At 51.9% G+C, this 16,470-nt stretch overlaps 1 pseudogene; it reads left to right on the forward strand.

The window, feature by feature from the left end:
* Positions 1-13,595: 13,595 nt before the first annotated feature.
* On the forward strand, positions 13,596-16,444 carry LOC129339546 (uncharacterized protein K02A2.6-like; annotated as a pseudogene).
* The last annotated feature ends 26 nt before the right edge of the window (positions 16,445-16,470 follow it).

Genomic DNA, 16,470 nt, shown 5'->3' on the forward strand with positions numbered 1-16,470 from the left:
AAATATTCATGTGGGCTAATGGTACATGTATTATTTTGCTAGATATACTTGTAAATGATATGAAATGGCAAAAGCTGAACATCCTACCTACACAAACAATACACTAACAAAAGGCCTGGGCTGTAACACCAATGTCTTCTAGAAAAATGGTGGGGGGGCAGAGTTTATATAATAATTACTAAGAATTCACATTCCCACAAGCCTGTGTCCGCCTGCAAATGAGACATGCCATCTCCTGCTGATTCTCCTTGCAGCAGATGATCTAATGGTGATTTTTGGCATGTTTTGTTCCAGCAACTTTGATGTGCTGCTTCTTGCCAATTCTACCTGCCAGGGAGTCTCCATTATGCTTCTGCAATTTTTTAAATTCCTTAATACTGACTGTAAATGATAAATATATTAACAGAATACTTCTAAACATATTAAATATTCTTCTTTGGAAAACTGGGATTTTTGTTTTTATCATGGTGGGATGTAAGCTATGAAAGTTTGAGAACCACCAGACTTTCAAGATCTAAATATCTAAAAACTCGTGGCAAATATCCTCTTTCTGAGCAAAGTACTTATGTAAGAGGTATAACGGTTAGAGTGCTGGACTGGGATCTGGGAGACCCAGGTTTGTATCCCCACTCTGCCATGGAAACTTGCAGGCTGTCTTTTGACTAGCCACAATTTAACTCTCAGCCTAGCTTACTTCACAGGGTTGCTGTGAGGATAAAATGGAGGAGATATGCTTATTTGCCTAGTAGAAGGCAAGAATGTTCAGATATGCAAGGACAATACTACCGCCATGCATTACTTGAACAGACAGGGGGGCACAGTCTCCCTGGCTGTCTCTTGGAAATCCTCACAGATATTGGAATGAGCTATCCAGCACTGAGTTTTTCTCATACATATAGCAGGCAAGGACAGTGTTCTGGTCAGATGCACTAAGTCGCTCCAAAACCCAGAACTATGAATGGTCCATCTGTATGGACTTGCTTCACTTTGTTTGTGCAACGTGGGGAATATCCCACCATAGATTTGTTTGCCACAGACGTCAACAAGAGATATGCTTGGTACTGCTCATGGGCAGGAAAGGGGAAGGCCTCTCTCGGGGACGCTTTTTAGATCCCTTGATCAGGTACCTTTCTATATGCAACTTAGTGGTTATGAGCACGGGACTCTAATCTGGAGAGCTGGGTTTGATTCCCCTCTCTTCCACTTGAAGCCAGCTGGGTGACCTTGGGCCAGTCACTGCTCTCTGGAGCTCTCTCAGCCCCACCCACCTCACGGTGGGCCTAGTTCATTTCCCCCCTGGACTGAGTTTCTCCTCCCCAGTCCTGAAGGTCCTGTTGGAAGCTATGAAACCATCCACCAGGAGATTCTACCTAGCCAAATGGAAAAGTTTTCTCTTTGAGCCCCAGACAACAACTTGAACCTGTTCTTGGCCTCATTGCCATCAGTTTTGCACTGTTTGGTCCAGCTAAGGATCAAGGTTTAGCTAATCCCTCCATTAAAGTTCACCTAGTGACCATTTTGGCCTGCCATGACCAGCACTGGATCTAGGCGCGTGGACGCCCGGGGCAAACCTAGCCTGGGTGTTCTGTGCACGCACGCGCAGTGCACACACATGCTCCCAGCACTGCGTGATGATGTCACTTTCATGACATCATCACACAGTGGCAGGAGGCATGCCCGCCTGCGCGGCAAGCTGGCCACTCCAGCGCCTGGTGAGCTGTGGAACTGGCGGCGGTGCAGGTATGCGCTGGGGCGGCTGGCTGGCTTGCCGTGCACGCAGGACCTCCCAGCCCTGTGCTCAGCCACCTGTGCGGCAAGCCAGCTGCCCCAACACACGCCCTTGCTGCCACCAGTTCCACGGCTCACCAGGTGCTGGGGTGGCCAGCTTGCTGCACGGCCGGCTGAGCGCAGGGCTAGGAGGCCCTTCGCGTGGTTCGCAGGCCCCACTGCCCTGTGCCGCCTGCGCAGCAGGCCAGCCATCCCCCTGCACGGTGAGCTGCAGAGCTGGCAGTGGTGAGGGTGTGCGCTGGGGCAGCTGGCTTGGCTCGCTGGTGACTGAGCGCAGGACTGGGAGGTTCTGCACGTGTGGCAAGCCAGCCACCCCATCGGCGGGGCTGGTGAGGGTCTCCCAACCCTGCGCTCAGCCTCCTGGGTGGCTGGCAGCTGCGCCCGGTGCCCCCTCTTTGGCGGCGCCGGGGGCAGGCTACCCCCCCCCCCCGCTCCCCCTCGATCTGGCCCTGGCCATGATAACATAAATGGGAAATCTCTCTTTGCCTGGCCACAATGCAGGTCCTTTCTTAGATGCTTGGCAAACCTATATCCTCCAGCATCTAGGCCGATTTCTCTGTGGAGTCTCTCCTTGGTGCTCACTTCTGTCTTGAGCTTGTAGTTAGCTGCTCACTTAAGTTCTTGACAGCCAAAACAGCCTTTTTGGTGGCTATAACCTAGGCTAGGAGGAAGAGTGAATTGCAAGCCCGGAGACATGACCTTCCTTTCATTAAAATGTTTGCAAATAAGGTGGTCCTCCATCCAAGCCTTCCTTTTCTGCCAAAGGTCATCTCTGCTTTTTCATTTAAATGAGGACGTTGTCTTACTGATATTTTCCCCTGCTCCTACGACTGACACGGAGAGATTTCTGCACCCATTTGATGTTAAACACGCTTTATACTTTTACTTAGACAGGACAGCTCCTTTCTGGAAGGATCCAAATCTCTGTATATTGTTTAAAAGGCCCAAAAAGGGTCTGAAGGTCACCACACAGACCATTTCAAATTGGATAGTTTGGCTCATTAAACAGTGTTTATTCAATCTAAACAACCATGCCCATCAAAGCACACTTGACAAGGGCACTTTGGGCCAAGCTACAAGTGACAAATGACACTTGAACGGCAAGTGTATTTCTCCCTGTTCACTTGCCCTCCATGCGATCCACTTGCTGTTCAAGTGTCATTTGTCACTTGTAGCTTGGCCCTCTGTCAGCCTTCAGCTTGGGCATCCCTCTAGTGGACTTGTGTGAGGTGACCACCTGGTCTACACATTCCACAATTATCAGGCCCTATACCATTGATGTAGACTGTAAAAGGGAAGCAGCTATGGGCAAAGCCATCCTAAAGAGTCTCTTCCATTAAAGAGCTTCACGCTCACCTCTTGGGTAAGTTACCTCTAATTTCACATGTGGGACTGCACAGAAGACATGACAATAAAAATAGGGTTGCACTTAGCTGTAACTATTGTTCATCAAATGTTTTGTGGCACACATCCCTCCCTACTTACCCTTCGTGTGCTCTGTTTATTGCCATTTTTCTACACCGGTGGCTTAGAGAACTGAGGGAAGGAGCTGCTCACCCTGCCTTTTACAGCCACGCCTGTAAAAGGCTAGGCGAGCCTATAAAAGGCTAGGTGAGCAGCTCACACCTCGAGGAGCTTTAAACCACCTGCTGCTGCCCTGCACACGCACAGTTCCATGTGTGCCTGCAGAGAAGAATGGGAGGCCTTTTCTCTCACCAGCCAGGTGAGGGGGGGGAGGTTGGGAGTGAGGGCTCCACTGCCCCCACCTGGGGGTTGGCAACCCTATTTAACAACTATGTAGAATTAGTGATTACGAGTTTCTCATAGATTTGAATATCTTTTGGCCTCCACCAATGTAACTATCCTCAAATAATGTTGCCAACCTCTGTGAAGTTATTCTCAGATACTCTCCATGCCTGGGCGTTGGTACATTGTGTGTATTAGTATGTTAGATAACTCTTCTAATCTACACTTGGCAATACAACTGTATAATTTTATTGTTTTATGCCCTTCTCCAAGGTTGTTTTATTCTAGGCCTCTAGACTCCCTTCGTGGCCTATCTAGCTATGGGGCTGGGCTCCCCTTGTTTATGTGTACATAGGTGTCTTGAATAACTTCCTTGGTCTTATCCAGTAATTGTTTCCCTATAGTTCTAGCTATATCCATGACAAGTATGTCTCATCTAGGGGAAGAAATCTTTACTTGGATTCCAGTTCTTCCAAATACAGCTGTCGTGAGATTGAATTTAAGTAAAGCAAGGCTTTCTCTTCCGGGTTCAGAATACGGTTGCAAAGTTAAATTGGTGATTGGTTAAATGAATCTTTTTTTAAAAAAAAAAGTGCATGGGCAGCCCAATTCTAACCCCCCATTTACGTCAGACAGCGCTGATGTAAATGGGGCGCCACTGCACGGGTCCCTATGGTCTTCTGCAGGAGAGTCCCACTGGTGCCCAAGCATGACAAGGCAAGATGTGGCCACTGCCAGGAGTGCCTGCCCGCCGTTCCCCTGACAACCCCGCTCACACCAGCCAATGGCCACACTCCTCCCTTGACATTCAGGCGAGGGGCAAGCAGCGGCACAGCCAATGGGGAGGCTGTGATCCCCGCTGCCGCCAATAGGCAACCCCCCCCCCCATCAGAGAGCAGGCATCCCTGCCAGGGAGGGGAGCAGAGGTGACAGTGAAGGTCCAGATTGAACACCCACCCTCTCGCCAGTCCAGCCTCCATTTCTGATGAGGGCCAGGCCGGTGGCTGCAGCTTGGTGCACCTGCAAATACCCGCTGCTGCTGCCACCACCAAAAGCAACAGGTTCCCCCTCCCTGAAAAGTAGGGCCAGATAGTAGGGAGCTGATCTCTGTTGCCTGGAGATCAGTTGTAATTCTGGGAGATCTCCAGCTGCCACCTGGAGACTGGCAACCCTAAGTAGTCCCCAGGTTCCAGAGAAGCAGGTGGGGGGGTCTTCAATGAGTGACAGGAATGCCCACTAGGAACCACGTGGGAGGCCGGGAGGCCATTTGGAAGCGAGGGGAATGAAAAATGCACACAAACTTGCTGCAGTGCCACTTGAACACATCACTGCTTCTCTACAATGCGAGAACGAGGGCTGGATCTTGTCAGCCATGCCCCAGTACTGGGGAGATGCCCCCCCAGAGTGAACTGACAGGCCCTCCCCATGCCAGATAGGCCAAGTCCATCCCTGCTTCCGCAAACACATCCACCACCCCCTGGCAGCAGCTTTCCACGTGCAGCGACCATCTTCCTGGCTTATCAGATGCCAGCAGCTCAGACTATCAGAGAATGAAACTCCTGTGTTTCCCCCCCCCCCCCCCGCAGACATTCATGGGCCACAGTTCACTTCCCACCCCACTGCCTGAAGTTACATTGAGGGGAGGAAGGGGGCAGGGAGGCTGGACAGGGTGCCACTTGATACATTTGTGGGGATGTGTGAGTGGCACATGTGTGACAGGGAGTTGAGAGAGGGGCTAATGACAACGTCAGTCAGGCATGCAAACACAGAAGTTTGTTATTTTTCAACACTTTTATTAAACTGGAAAAAGTGCCACTGTCCCTCGATAGGCAATGCATTTTGAGCAGCCCTCATTCTGTGCTCCCAGAGGCGAGGCTGAGATGCTGACTGCCTTGAGATATTGCTTCCTGGGCTGGATCTGAATGACACTTGCAGAGGATTGGGGGGGGGGGCTGAAGCAGACATGTTTGGTTGTCTCCTGGACAGTTGCGATGTGCCTGCAAGAGAAAAACACAGATGTGCAGCAAGTAACTCAGCCCAGTCTATGGCCGAGCCAAAGCCCACACTCCAACATCTGAGAAGATGCACATAGTAGAGAGCAGCAGCTGGAGCCCCATAGGTGCAGCTAGCGACCAGCTGATGCAAGACCCTCTGGCGAGGAAGCACTCTGCCTTGGGGTGATTTTACCTTTAAGGGAGAAAGTTAGCAGGTAGTTACAAACACCGGTCACGTCAGTCGTTTTCTGGGCATCTACCTCTGGGGCAAGCAGGGGCTGCTGCCACCATCCTCTCCCCTGCCAAGGCTAGCAGTCAGGCAAGTTCAGGTGATGGGGCAGCCAGCATAAATCAGCGAGCTGCATTAGCCACCGCCCCATCTCCTTCTTACCTGTAAGTGCTACCTCGCTCATTACTGAGATGGAACTTCAGAGTCAGATAATCTACAAGGAAATTTGAGTGGTTATGTTAGCCAGACATTCTGGACTTTGCCCTTCTTCCCTTGAGCGAGTGCAAAGTTCTCCCAGTTTTCTCGCAAAGTCCCCAAAATGCACTCAGTGCCTGCCACCGTGGGTACCCTCTCTTCTGCCTCGTGTTCAAAGTACCCATGGCAGAAGGCAAAATGGCAGAGCTTTCGGCCGTGTGCTCACTTACTTGAAATCATGAGTAGACACGGGCACAAACTGCAATTTGAACGTAAAAAACCCACGAACCGCCCAATTTTCCGTTCGCGATCGGCGGTTCGTGATCGTCCACAGCCAATGAACCAGCATTCGTTAGAGGCCCGGTTTGGTGTGTTCTTCCGCAGTTCGTGAAGCCAGACAGTCAGGCACCGTCAGTCAATTCCCTTGGAAACGGAGCTGGGGGAATGCCTGAACTCTGTCTGCGCTCCTTCTGTCACCCTGGAAACCCAAATGGAAGCCCAGCTTACCTTGATCGGCAGGTCTTCCTTCCAACCATGGAGATGCAAAGTGGTTATAACCTGGGAGAAGACACCCAGGGGAGGGAGGGGGAGGGGGGTGTTCTGTAGCCATGGGTACTCCAATCTCATCCCTGTAAACCCTGATAGGCAACTCTGACGGCCAACCACAGACCTCCTGCATTGCTCAATTGGATCTGTGCTTATAAATAGCAGTGGGCTCCCAGGCTGGGTTTCACTTTCAGCGAGCAGTGGAGTGTGACAGAGCTTCTGCTTGCTAGCCTTTGGGGAGAGAGACAGAGAGAGTATAATTGAGCTTGGATTTTGGGGATAGGGATCTATCTTCTCTGGTTCCAGGGCTGCTGCCAGGCCCTGGGACCAAGCTCAGTGGGCACCTCGGCTGAGGGCTCACATTGATTATTATCACTGCCTGATCTAGTCATGTCAGTGAGAGTGGTGGGTGAGGGCTCTAGTCCCTCCCTCTGGTGCCAGGGCTGCTGCCAGGCCCTCGGTCCAAGCTCAGTGGGCACCTCGGCTGAGGGCTCACCAAATGATTATTATTATTACCATAGTCATCATTTTCATTATTATTATCACTATTATTATTATTAGTCTCTATGCCTGTTCTGTCCAGGCATCTTGGTGTGCTGTGCTACGGCTCTAGCCCCAGCCTCTGGTTCCAGTGCTGCTGCCAGGCCCTTGGGCCAAGCTCAGTGGGCACCTTGGCTGAGGGTTCACACAGTATTGCCCGATCTGGTCAGGTCTGTGGGAGTGGTGGGCTAGGGCTCTAGTCCCTCCCTCCCTCCCTCTGGTGCCAGGGCTGCTGCCAGGCCCTGAGGCCAAGCTCACTGGGTGCCTTGGCTGAGGGCTCATATTATTACCAGCATCTTGGTGTGCTAGTCTAGGGCTCTAGCCTCAGCCTCTGGTGCCAGGGCTGCTTCCGGACCCTGGGGCCAAGCTCAGAGGGCACTGCAGTGGAGGGCACACAGAGTAGTCATCTTTTCTGTCCTCCTTAATTCTAGTTTGGTGGCACAATGAGTCTTCCTGTTGTGTTGGCTGCCAAGGGTGGTTGTGGGGTGAAGTGCGATGGCAGTCCTCCTGGTTTACTTGTGGAATGTAGTAGAGGGTGTGGCTCGGGGGCAGCAGAGAGTCCTCTCGCTCCCCCCAGTTCACCTGTGGGGGCTGTGGAGGAGGCCAAAGAGGTCTTTCTGCAGGGGGGAGAGAATCTCTCTCAACATTTTGAGGAGGGGGTGGGTGATGGATCCCTGGTGGAATGGTTTGTGTGTTATGAAATATCCCTCCCATCCCCATCCCAAATTCTCAGTGGTGTCCTCACCTGCAGTCCACCCCTCACCCCATTGTCCGTGGCAAGCTCCACATCACAGCCTGTAACCATTCGTCCTCCTTCCCCTGGGAGAGTTAGCGGTCCACATTTCAATGCCTCTGTATGGAGGCGCTTTCTGGCCCTTCCTAATGACCCCCGTGTGGTGCGATGCCATGCCTGTGATGTCCTGGTGTGCAGGGGCAAAAACCTGAAGCACCTGTCTTCGACAGCCCTGACTTGGCACCTGAAGACGCACCACCCGAGCCTGTCTCCCTCCTCGCCCAGTGAAACATCCGTTGGGGGGGGGGGAAGCGGGTGAACAGCTCTTCTGGGCGGGGATTAGTGGAAGGGTCACTTTGCCCTGAGGATGACACTGGTGGGAGCAGAGTGCTCTGGCAGGCAATGCTCGTGGAGGTTGTCCCCTCGGGGTCTGGGACAGTGCCGCTTAGAACCTCGAGGTTGATGGCTCAGGAGGCAGGCCTTCGTGTCTTGGAAGAGACGATTGCCTACATGGTTTGCCCCTCTCCAGTGCGGAGTGTGTGGGCTTCTGCACGCTACTAAAACATTTCACCCCTTGGTTCTCCATGCTGTCGCCGAGCACCCTTGCCTGTCGAGTCCTGTGGGTATCTCAAATGAGGGCTGGCACGTTTTGGTCAGGTTTAGCCAGGTCCACTCCCACTGCTAACAGGCTTCTGAGACCTTGATAGGCCTTCCTGGCACAGCCAGATCATCATGACATCTCCTTTCTGTGAAGGCAGGAAAGTGGGTGATGCTGGCCTTTGGGCACTTGTGCAACAGCTCCTGAGCTGTTGCCCATGTACTTGAGCTGCACGGTGCCCCTATCCATCGCAAACACTAAGCCCTCTGAGCAGGGGGGAATGGGTCCCTCGACTCATGTCCTTCCCGCAAAGGCAGGAAGGTGGCCGATGTCAGCTGCTGCTGCTGCTGTCCCATTTCTGTCTCTCCCTCTCAGGAATCACTCTGACCTGTTCAAGCAATGTCTCCTGTCCTGCCCCTCCCCTTCTTTCCGCAAAGGCAGGACGGCAGGTCATGTCAGCCGCTGCTTCACAAGGGACTATCCTGTTGCTGCTTCCTCCTTGGTCACGAGGGACAGCTTGGCTGCAATTGCGCAGCCGATTATATCATATACAGATACAGTCGGTTGCACAGCGTGGCGGCTCTCCTGTCAACGGGACTGACGGGACCCCTTTCAGCTGGGTGGGAATGTGTCCCGCAACTCCCGTCCTTTCTTTCAAGGCAGGAAGGTGGGTGATGCTGGCTGCCACCGGAGAAATCCTCAGGGGGACCCTTGGATGAGGCCCTGCGGTTTCTGGGCGATCTTGCCACTTCCCCTCCAAATGACATGCAAACACGACACATCCATGGATAAAAGAAAAAATCAAAAACAGAGAAAGAGACAAACATTAGAGAATGTATAAGTAGAATGAACAATACACTGGAATGTATGTGCATACATTAGAGAATGTCTGTTAACAGTGAGGGAATAGTATATAGTCAGAGAATTGTATGTAGAAAAAGATATAGAAATAGAAAGAGGGGGGACATCACCTGTCCTCCGGCCCTCGCTGGGAATAAATGTGCGCTCCTGTGAGGCCTGGCGGTTGCTGGTGGATCTTCCCACTCCCCCCCCCACATGACATGTCCTCTCCCTCCCATCCTTTCCGGTGAGGCAGGAAGGTGGGTGCTGTTGGCTGCCACCGTATTACTCCTCAGTGGGACCCTCGGGTGAGGACAATTGCATGTAGACAAAGATAGAAATAGAGAGGGGACATCACCCGCCCTCCAGCCCTCGCTGGGAATAAACGCACACTCCTCTGAGGCCTGGCGGGCAGGCACATGGGGGTGCCCCCAGCAAGCGGCCAGACCCCCAGACCTCTGAGGGGAGGTGGCCAGACCCCCCCAGCCTCCCATGCCCGCCAGGCCCGGCAGCTGCCATTAGCACCCACCTTCTGGCCTGCGCCAGGAATAGATGCGTGCTCCTCTGAGGCCTGGCGGGCAGGCACATGGTGGGTGCTGCCAGCATGTGGCCAGACCCCCTGCCCCGAGGAGAGGAGGCACGCCGCCGCCTCCTCATGCCCACCAGGCCTGGCGGCCGCCATCAACACTCACATTCTGGCCCTCTCCGGGAATAGACATGCGCTCCTCTGAGGCCTGGCGGGAGGGAACATGGGGGGTGCTGCTGTTGAGCAGCCAGACCCCCCACCCCCTGAGGGGAGGAGGCATGCCACCGCCTCCTCGTGCCTGCCAGGCCTGGCAGCTGCCATCACCACCCACCTTCTAGCCTGCACTGGGAATAAACTCGCACTCCTCTGAGGCCTGGTGGGCAGACACATGGCAGGTGCCACCGGCGAGTGACCATACCACCCGCCCCCTGGGGGAGGCGGCATGCCTTCAAGTATACCCCTTGTACACTGGGCCAATGTCAACCAGTGGCTCTAATTGTATTGAGTGGGAGTTTCCTTGAGGCCTCAGATTGGAGAGAGTATAACTCCATGATCCCTATTGCAAACTTGACCAAACTTGGGTGCTGGCTGGAGGAGAACTTGTTAAATACTCCCCGGGAACATTCCAACAGGGGCCGTTCTGACGCCCACGAACCACAAACCTCGAACCAGTTCGGCAACTGGAAAAGTTTGTTGCGGTTTGCTGGTTCGGGTTTGTCATCGGCACCAAACCACGAACGGCTAGTTCATTAAATGTTTTCAGTTCGTGCCCATGTCTAGTCATGAGCAGCGTGGCCAGACGTTTTGTAGGGTGCATCTGCAAATGATTGGGTGCGAGGAGGGGGGCTTGCCCACCCCAGAAGCGGACGCAGATTGGCTCCCATGGTGGTTCCCATCTTTCAGGCTGCAGGGGGCGGTGCTGGATGCTGAGAGAGGGGCTCGAGTGTTCCCATTCAATGGGTGCCTATGGTCTGAGCCTCCTTTTTTCATGGCGCAACTTTCCACTGCTGGGGAGTGTTCCCACGGCTGGAGTGGGTTAGGAAGTGAACTAACTCACGCCTTGCCCCCTGCCGCGCCAGCGTGGGGACTTGCACCAGACTTGCGCCTCCGCCTGGCTGCCAAGTGTGCCTGCCTGCAGCAGCCAGTCTACAGTACTGCGTCCCAGGCAGGCACCGGCAGAGAGGGGTTTGCATCGACATAAGTGCCATTTACGCCAGCACAAGGCTTAGTTCTCTTCCTATGCGGTTTCCACCCTGCTGCTTAGGATTGCACTGTTAATTAATTGGATTACAGAGAATTTTTAAATAAATTATTTTTTATACAAGTTCTTACAGAAGCTATCTTCCTCTGCCTCAGATCATGTGAACAAGTGTTTCTAGTTTGTGTCCAGTCCCTGCCAGGAGCAGTGCAATTTTTCCACCATTGTGCTCAGTCAGCTTGTAGTACTTGGAGGCTCTTCAGAAGGGTATAGCAAGTCCATTAGCATTTTCACCGCCCCTCGTCCCAATGGCTAGATGTATTTTTTCCTCCAAATAATGTTATTGACTTCATGTGCAGTCTACCTTTCTTACAGAGACTCAAAGTGGGCCTGTATAATCTTGTGAATTTAGTGCAGCTCAGCAGGTCAATTAGTCCCATCCAATGGTTATTAATGTGTGAGACCTGGAAAAAGCTGACTGGAGGTGAGGAGGGGCTGTGACAGAGTGGGAATGTGTGGCCAAGATCTCTAGTATCTGAAGTAACCCTGCTTTCTGTATCCTGAGTAGTTTCCTGCCCCTTCCCAAGACAAGGAGCAGAAGAATAAATGTTTGTCAGATCCGCACCTGGGCGCAGCTGCACCAGTTGGACTGCTGCCTGTTGAGTGCCCTTGGTTGTTGGATCCCCCTAGCTAGGTCTGGGGCATTGCTGTGCTGGGGGCCTTAGTGCTGCACCTGAGCTGTCTATAAGTGGCCTTGCACCACCCCAGTTTGGACACAGCTGCTTTGGCTGCCTTAGTGCTTGTCCAAGCCTTCTGTGTGGCCTCCTGTAGGCGTGGTGCAGGCCTCTGGACAACAGCCAGAGAGGGGGTAGACCTCACCTTCTCATCCTCTTGTTTGCTTCTCTGCCTTGCCTGCCACCTGCCACCTCTACAACTCTCTTTCATTCTGAATCTCTCTCCCTCCCTCCCTCCCCTTCTACTCCTAACTCTCCACCACACTCCTACACAACAACCCACACCACTCTATGAGTGGACTTCCCTTATATCCCTTCATCCATTCCAGGCCCCACCTGCCAGCCATGCCCCCAGCACCCTAGCCATGGCCTTGGCTGTCGTAGGCAGTCACACCTGTGGATGCTTTGCTGGCTGCCTTTGCTGTCTCTGCTAAGGGCCTCAGGCAGCTCCATCTGTGGCTGCTTTGCTTTCAGCCCCACCTGGTTCTGGCTGATTCCTTCTAGCCTGCTTGCAGGCTTGGGCATGGCCCTGTGCTGCCTTTCCTCTACTGCAGGTAAGGCTGCTGACTATCTTGCTGCTAGCTAGCTGTCCTTGCTTCCTGGGCTTTCTCCCTCTGGTCTGATCTCCTCCTGCTTGTCCTCACTCTCCCTGCCTGGGTTCCCAGCCTCCCAGTGGAGGGTGGGGCTAGCTGGCTTCCACCTGCCTTGTCTAGCCCTCTGAGGCTTAGGTGTTTCTTTACCTCCTTCTGTTGATGGCAAGTTTGGGATCTGGTATATTGGGGTGGCAGAGGAGCTGCCTCCAGGCTGTCCCCCACCTGTTCCTCTTGGCAAGTCTGGGGGCTGAGCATCAGACCATCCTGGTCTCTGGTGTACAACAGATCTATCACAACATTGCATCTGTGTGCAATGAGTTTCCTGAGGTCTTTGATGGCTCCCTAGGAACATACACCGGTCCTCCAATGTCTTTCAACCTCAACCCAACCGTGGCACCCATCTGCCTTAAGTCTCACTGGGTCCCCTTCATACTCAAGCCTAAGATAGATGAGGAACTGGACTGTCTGATAAGCAGGGAGTCCTAGAGCCGGTTTCCCACACAAAATGGGAAACTCCTATAGTAACACCGCTCAAGCCAAATGAAGCAGTCAGAATTTGTGCAAACTATAAATGCACAGTGAACAAAGCCCTGCAGCAACATGCCTACCCTGTGACTGTCGTGAGCCATCTTCTGGCGTCCCTCCAGGGGGGTAAAGTCTTCGCAAGACCTTGCCCAAGCTTACCAGCAGCTACCTGTGGACGACACCACGGCAGAAGCCCAAACAATCATGACACACAGGGGGGCATTCAAAGCCAAGTGGCTGCAGTTCAGTGTCAATGTGGCACCAGGGATATTCCAAAGCATCATGGAAGGTCTTCTCCAGGGAATCCCAGGTGTCATCCCATATTTTGATGATGTCTTGATCACGGGAGGCTCCGAGAGCGAACTTGCAAAGCGCCTCTGAATTGTCCTCAGCAAACTACAGAGCACAGGCTTAAAAATGAAGTGAGAAAAATGCCACTTTGGGACTCCACAAGTGGAGTTCCTGGGGTTCCTTATCAACGCAGCCAGCATCCATCCCACACCAGCTAAGATCCGGGCTATCCGCAGCGCACCACCTCCTGGATCAACGAAAGAACTGCAATCATTCCTGGGTCTTCTCAACTTCTACCATGCCTTCTTACTGCACAAAGCATCAGTTGCAGAACCGCTGCATCAACTCCTCGATTCCTCTGCCCCCTGGGTCTGGGGCTGAAAAGAAGCTGCAGCATTCGAAGCAGTAAAAGACCTGCTGTCATCTGGGAGTGTCCTAACACACTATGATGAAAGGAAGCCACTTGTTCTTGCCTGCGATGCCTCACTATATGGCATTGGGGCTGTCCTCAGCCACAGGATGACCAACAGGCGAGAAGTGCCTATCGCCTACTTCTCTAGGACACTGACATCTGTGGAGCGCAACTATGCCCAGATAGACAAGGAAGCCCTGGCCATCGTAGCAGGCATAAAGAAGTTCCATGATTACCTCTACAGCCGGAACTTCCTCATCGCTACAGACCACAGGTCTGTTCGCTCCTGACAAATAAACACCCCACCCTGGATGCTGCGCTGGACTGTGTTCATGTCAGCCTGCTCATATGAACTGCAGCATTGGCCAGGTAAAGCAATTGGACATGCTGATGCCCTTAGCCACCTGCCACTGCCCAACACAGGGTAACAAAGAACAAAGGGGCCAGCCCTGGTTACAACAAGCAAAACAAAAGAGGAGCCTTCCACCAGAGGCCAATTAATCACGAATGTGGCATATACAAGCTCACAAAAATTCTCAAAGAATATAACAAGGCAGGTACACCAATGGAATGTCTAACAAAACATGAGCTTTATCTCTTTAATTAAAAGTTTAGTCTTTTTGCAACATAAACTTAATCTCTTTATACAACAATGTTGTCTCATACGTAAATTACAAAACCAAAAGGAGAGTTCCCCTGAGGGAGGGGGGACCGGGAGAGTTGAAGCAAACCGAGAGTGTCCATTAATAAATACTTATAAGGGCGCACAGTCGATGCTATCTGACGTACTCCAAGGAGGGTGATCTACCTAAATGTGAATCTCATCTAACAAAACTGTAACAGCTGTGTCCAAACCACCCCTGTAAGGTTAATCCAGAAAACACTTAAGAACAATCTCGTTGTTAAGACCCTTAGGAACCAAGGTGTCAAGGGTGTGGATCCAAAAGGCTTCCTTATGTAACAGTTCCTTTTGCAAGCCCTCACCTTTACTGGCCTGGAATAGCCCGATGATTCTGATGGCCTCTGCGCCATGATTGTGTTCCAAACAATGAAGAGTGAGAGGAGCCTGCAACACCTTATTGCGAGTCCTAGATACATGCTCCAAAATACGAACTCTAAGTGGTCTAACCGTGCTGCCTATGTAAACCTTATTACAAGGGCATAAAATCAAATATACAATTCCAGCTGTCTGGCATGTAATGAAAAATTGTAACCTGATAGGTGTCTTCATTCCAGGTACTTGAACCAAATCCCCTTTCATGATGTATTTACATGCTGCACAATGACCGCAGCTATCCTACAGGGACTTAATGACCACTAGTGGGAGCTATGTGGGTTTTTAAAGCCGAATGCACTACCAAATCCTTGATACTAGCTGTTTTCCTAAATCCTATCAGTGGGCTGTTCTCACAACCCGGAATGTCATTGATTAATGACCAATGTTTCCGGACAATCCTGCTGATCTGTTTTGAAAATGGAGTGTAGTCAATGGCCCATCTGACAGCTTCCCTCTGTCCTCGCTCCGTCCTGAGTAACAGTTCCTCCCTTGATCTTAATAATGCCCTGGATTCTGCCCTATAAATAATATTCGGGGGGTAGCCTCTGCTGCGAAAGACGGCCAGCATGGAAAGGCTCTCTTGTCTGTAGTCATTGTAACTTGAAGAGTTCCTCCTCAACCGCAATAATTGACCATATGGGATATTTTGCTTTAATTGCGGTGGATGGAAAGACTGATATGCCTGATATGAATTACGATCAGTGGCTTTATGAAACGGTCTAACACTCAAGCTGTTATCACTATTTTTATACACCGTGGTCCATAAAAATTGGGACTGTGTGCCCTTATAAGTATTTATTAATGGACACTCTCGGTTTGCTTCAACTCTCCCGGTCCCCGCTCCCTCGGGGGAACTCTCCTTTTGGTTTTGCAATTTACGTATGAGACAACATTGTTGTATAAAGAGATTAAGTTTATGTTGCAAAAAGACTAAACTTTGTAATTAAAGAGATAAAGCTCATGTTTTGTTAGACATTCTATTGGTGTACCTGCCTTGTTATATTCTTTGAGAATTTTTGTGAGCTTGTATATGCCACATTCGTGACTAATTGGCCTCTGGTGGAAGGCTCCTCTTTTGTTTTACTGCCCAACACAGGGGCTGACCCCTCACCAGCACACCACATCTTGCTGCTCAAAGACCTGCCGAGTCCACCGATACGAGCCTCTGATGTAGCTGCTCACTCTGCCAAAGACTGCACCCTTGCTCATGTGGTCAACTGGGTGTGGAGGGGGTGGCCAGAGGGCCGTTTGGCCAAAGAGTTCCAGCCATACTCCACGGGCAACATGAACTCTCCATACACAAGGTTTATCTGCTGTGAGGAAACCGAGTTGTCATCCCTCCTAAGCTGCGACAACAAGTGCTCAAGGCACTACACAATGGACATCCAGGCATCATGCGCATGAAGGCACTCACCCGCAGTTATGTCTGGTGGCCGGGCATGGACAAGGCTGTCGAGTAGTGGGTCCACACCTGCAAGCCATGCCAAGAGACTCGCCCAGCCCCAGCACAAGCTCCAGTGCACCCATGGGAGTCAGCAAGGGCACCATGGTCCAGACACCACCTAGATTTTGCTGGGCCATTCCAGGGACAAACATTCCTCATTATCGTGGACTCGTACTTGAAGTGGCTAGAGGTTGTTCCTGTCTCTGCCATGACCACTGCCGTAGTTATTTGAGCCCTTTGTCGGCTGTTTGCGACACACGGGTTGCCTGACTCTGGTGTCTGACAATGGGGTGCAGTTCACGGCGGCAGAATTCCGGCAGTTCCTGGCTGACAACGGCATCAGGCAAGTCACGTCAGCCCCATTCCACCCATCCACCGATGGGCAAGCGGAATGGATGGTAAGAACAACCAAGGACAGCCTCCGGAGAATCAGTCAAGGCAACTGGCAGATGTGATTGTCTGCTTTCCTGTTACAGCAGCA

Source organism: Eublepharis macularius, chromosome 12, assembly GCF_028583425.1.
Source record: "Eublepharis macularius isolate TG4126 chromosome 12, MPM_Emac_v1.0, whole genome shotgun sequence".
Classification (NCBI taxonomy): domain Eukaryota; kingdom Metazoa; phylum Chordata; class Lepidosauria; order Squamata; family Eublepharidae; genus Eublepharis; species Eublepharis macularius.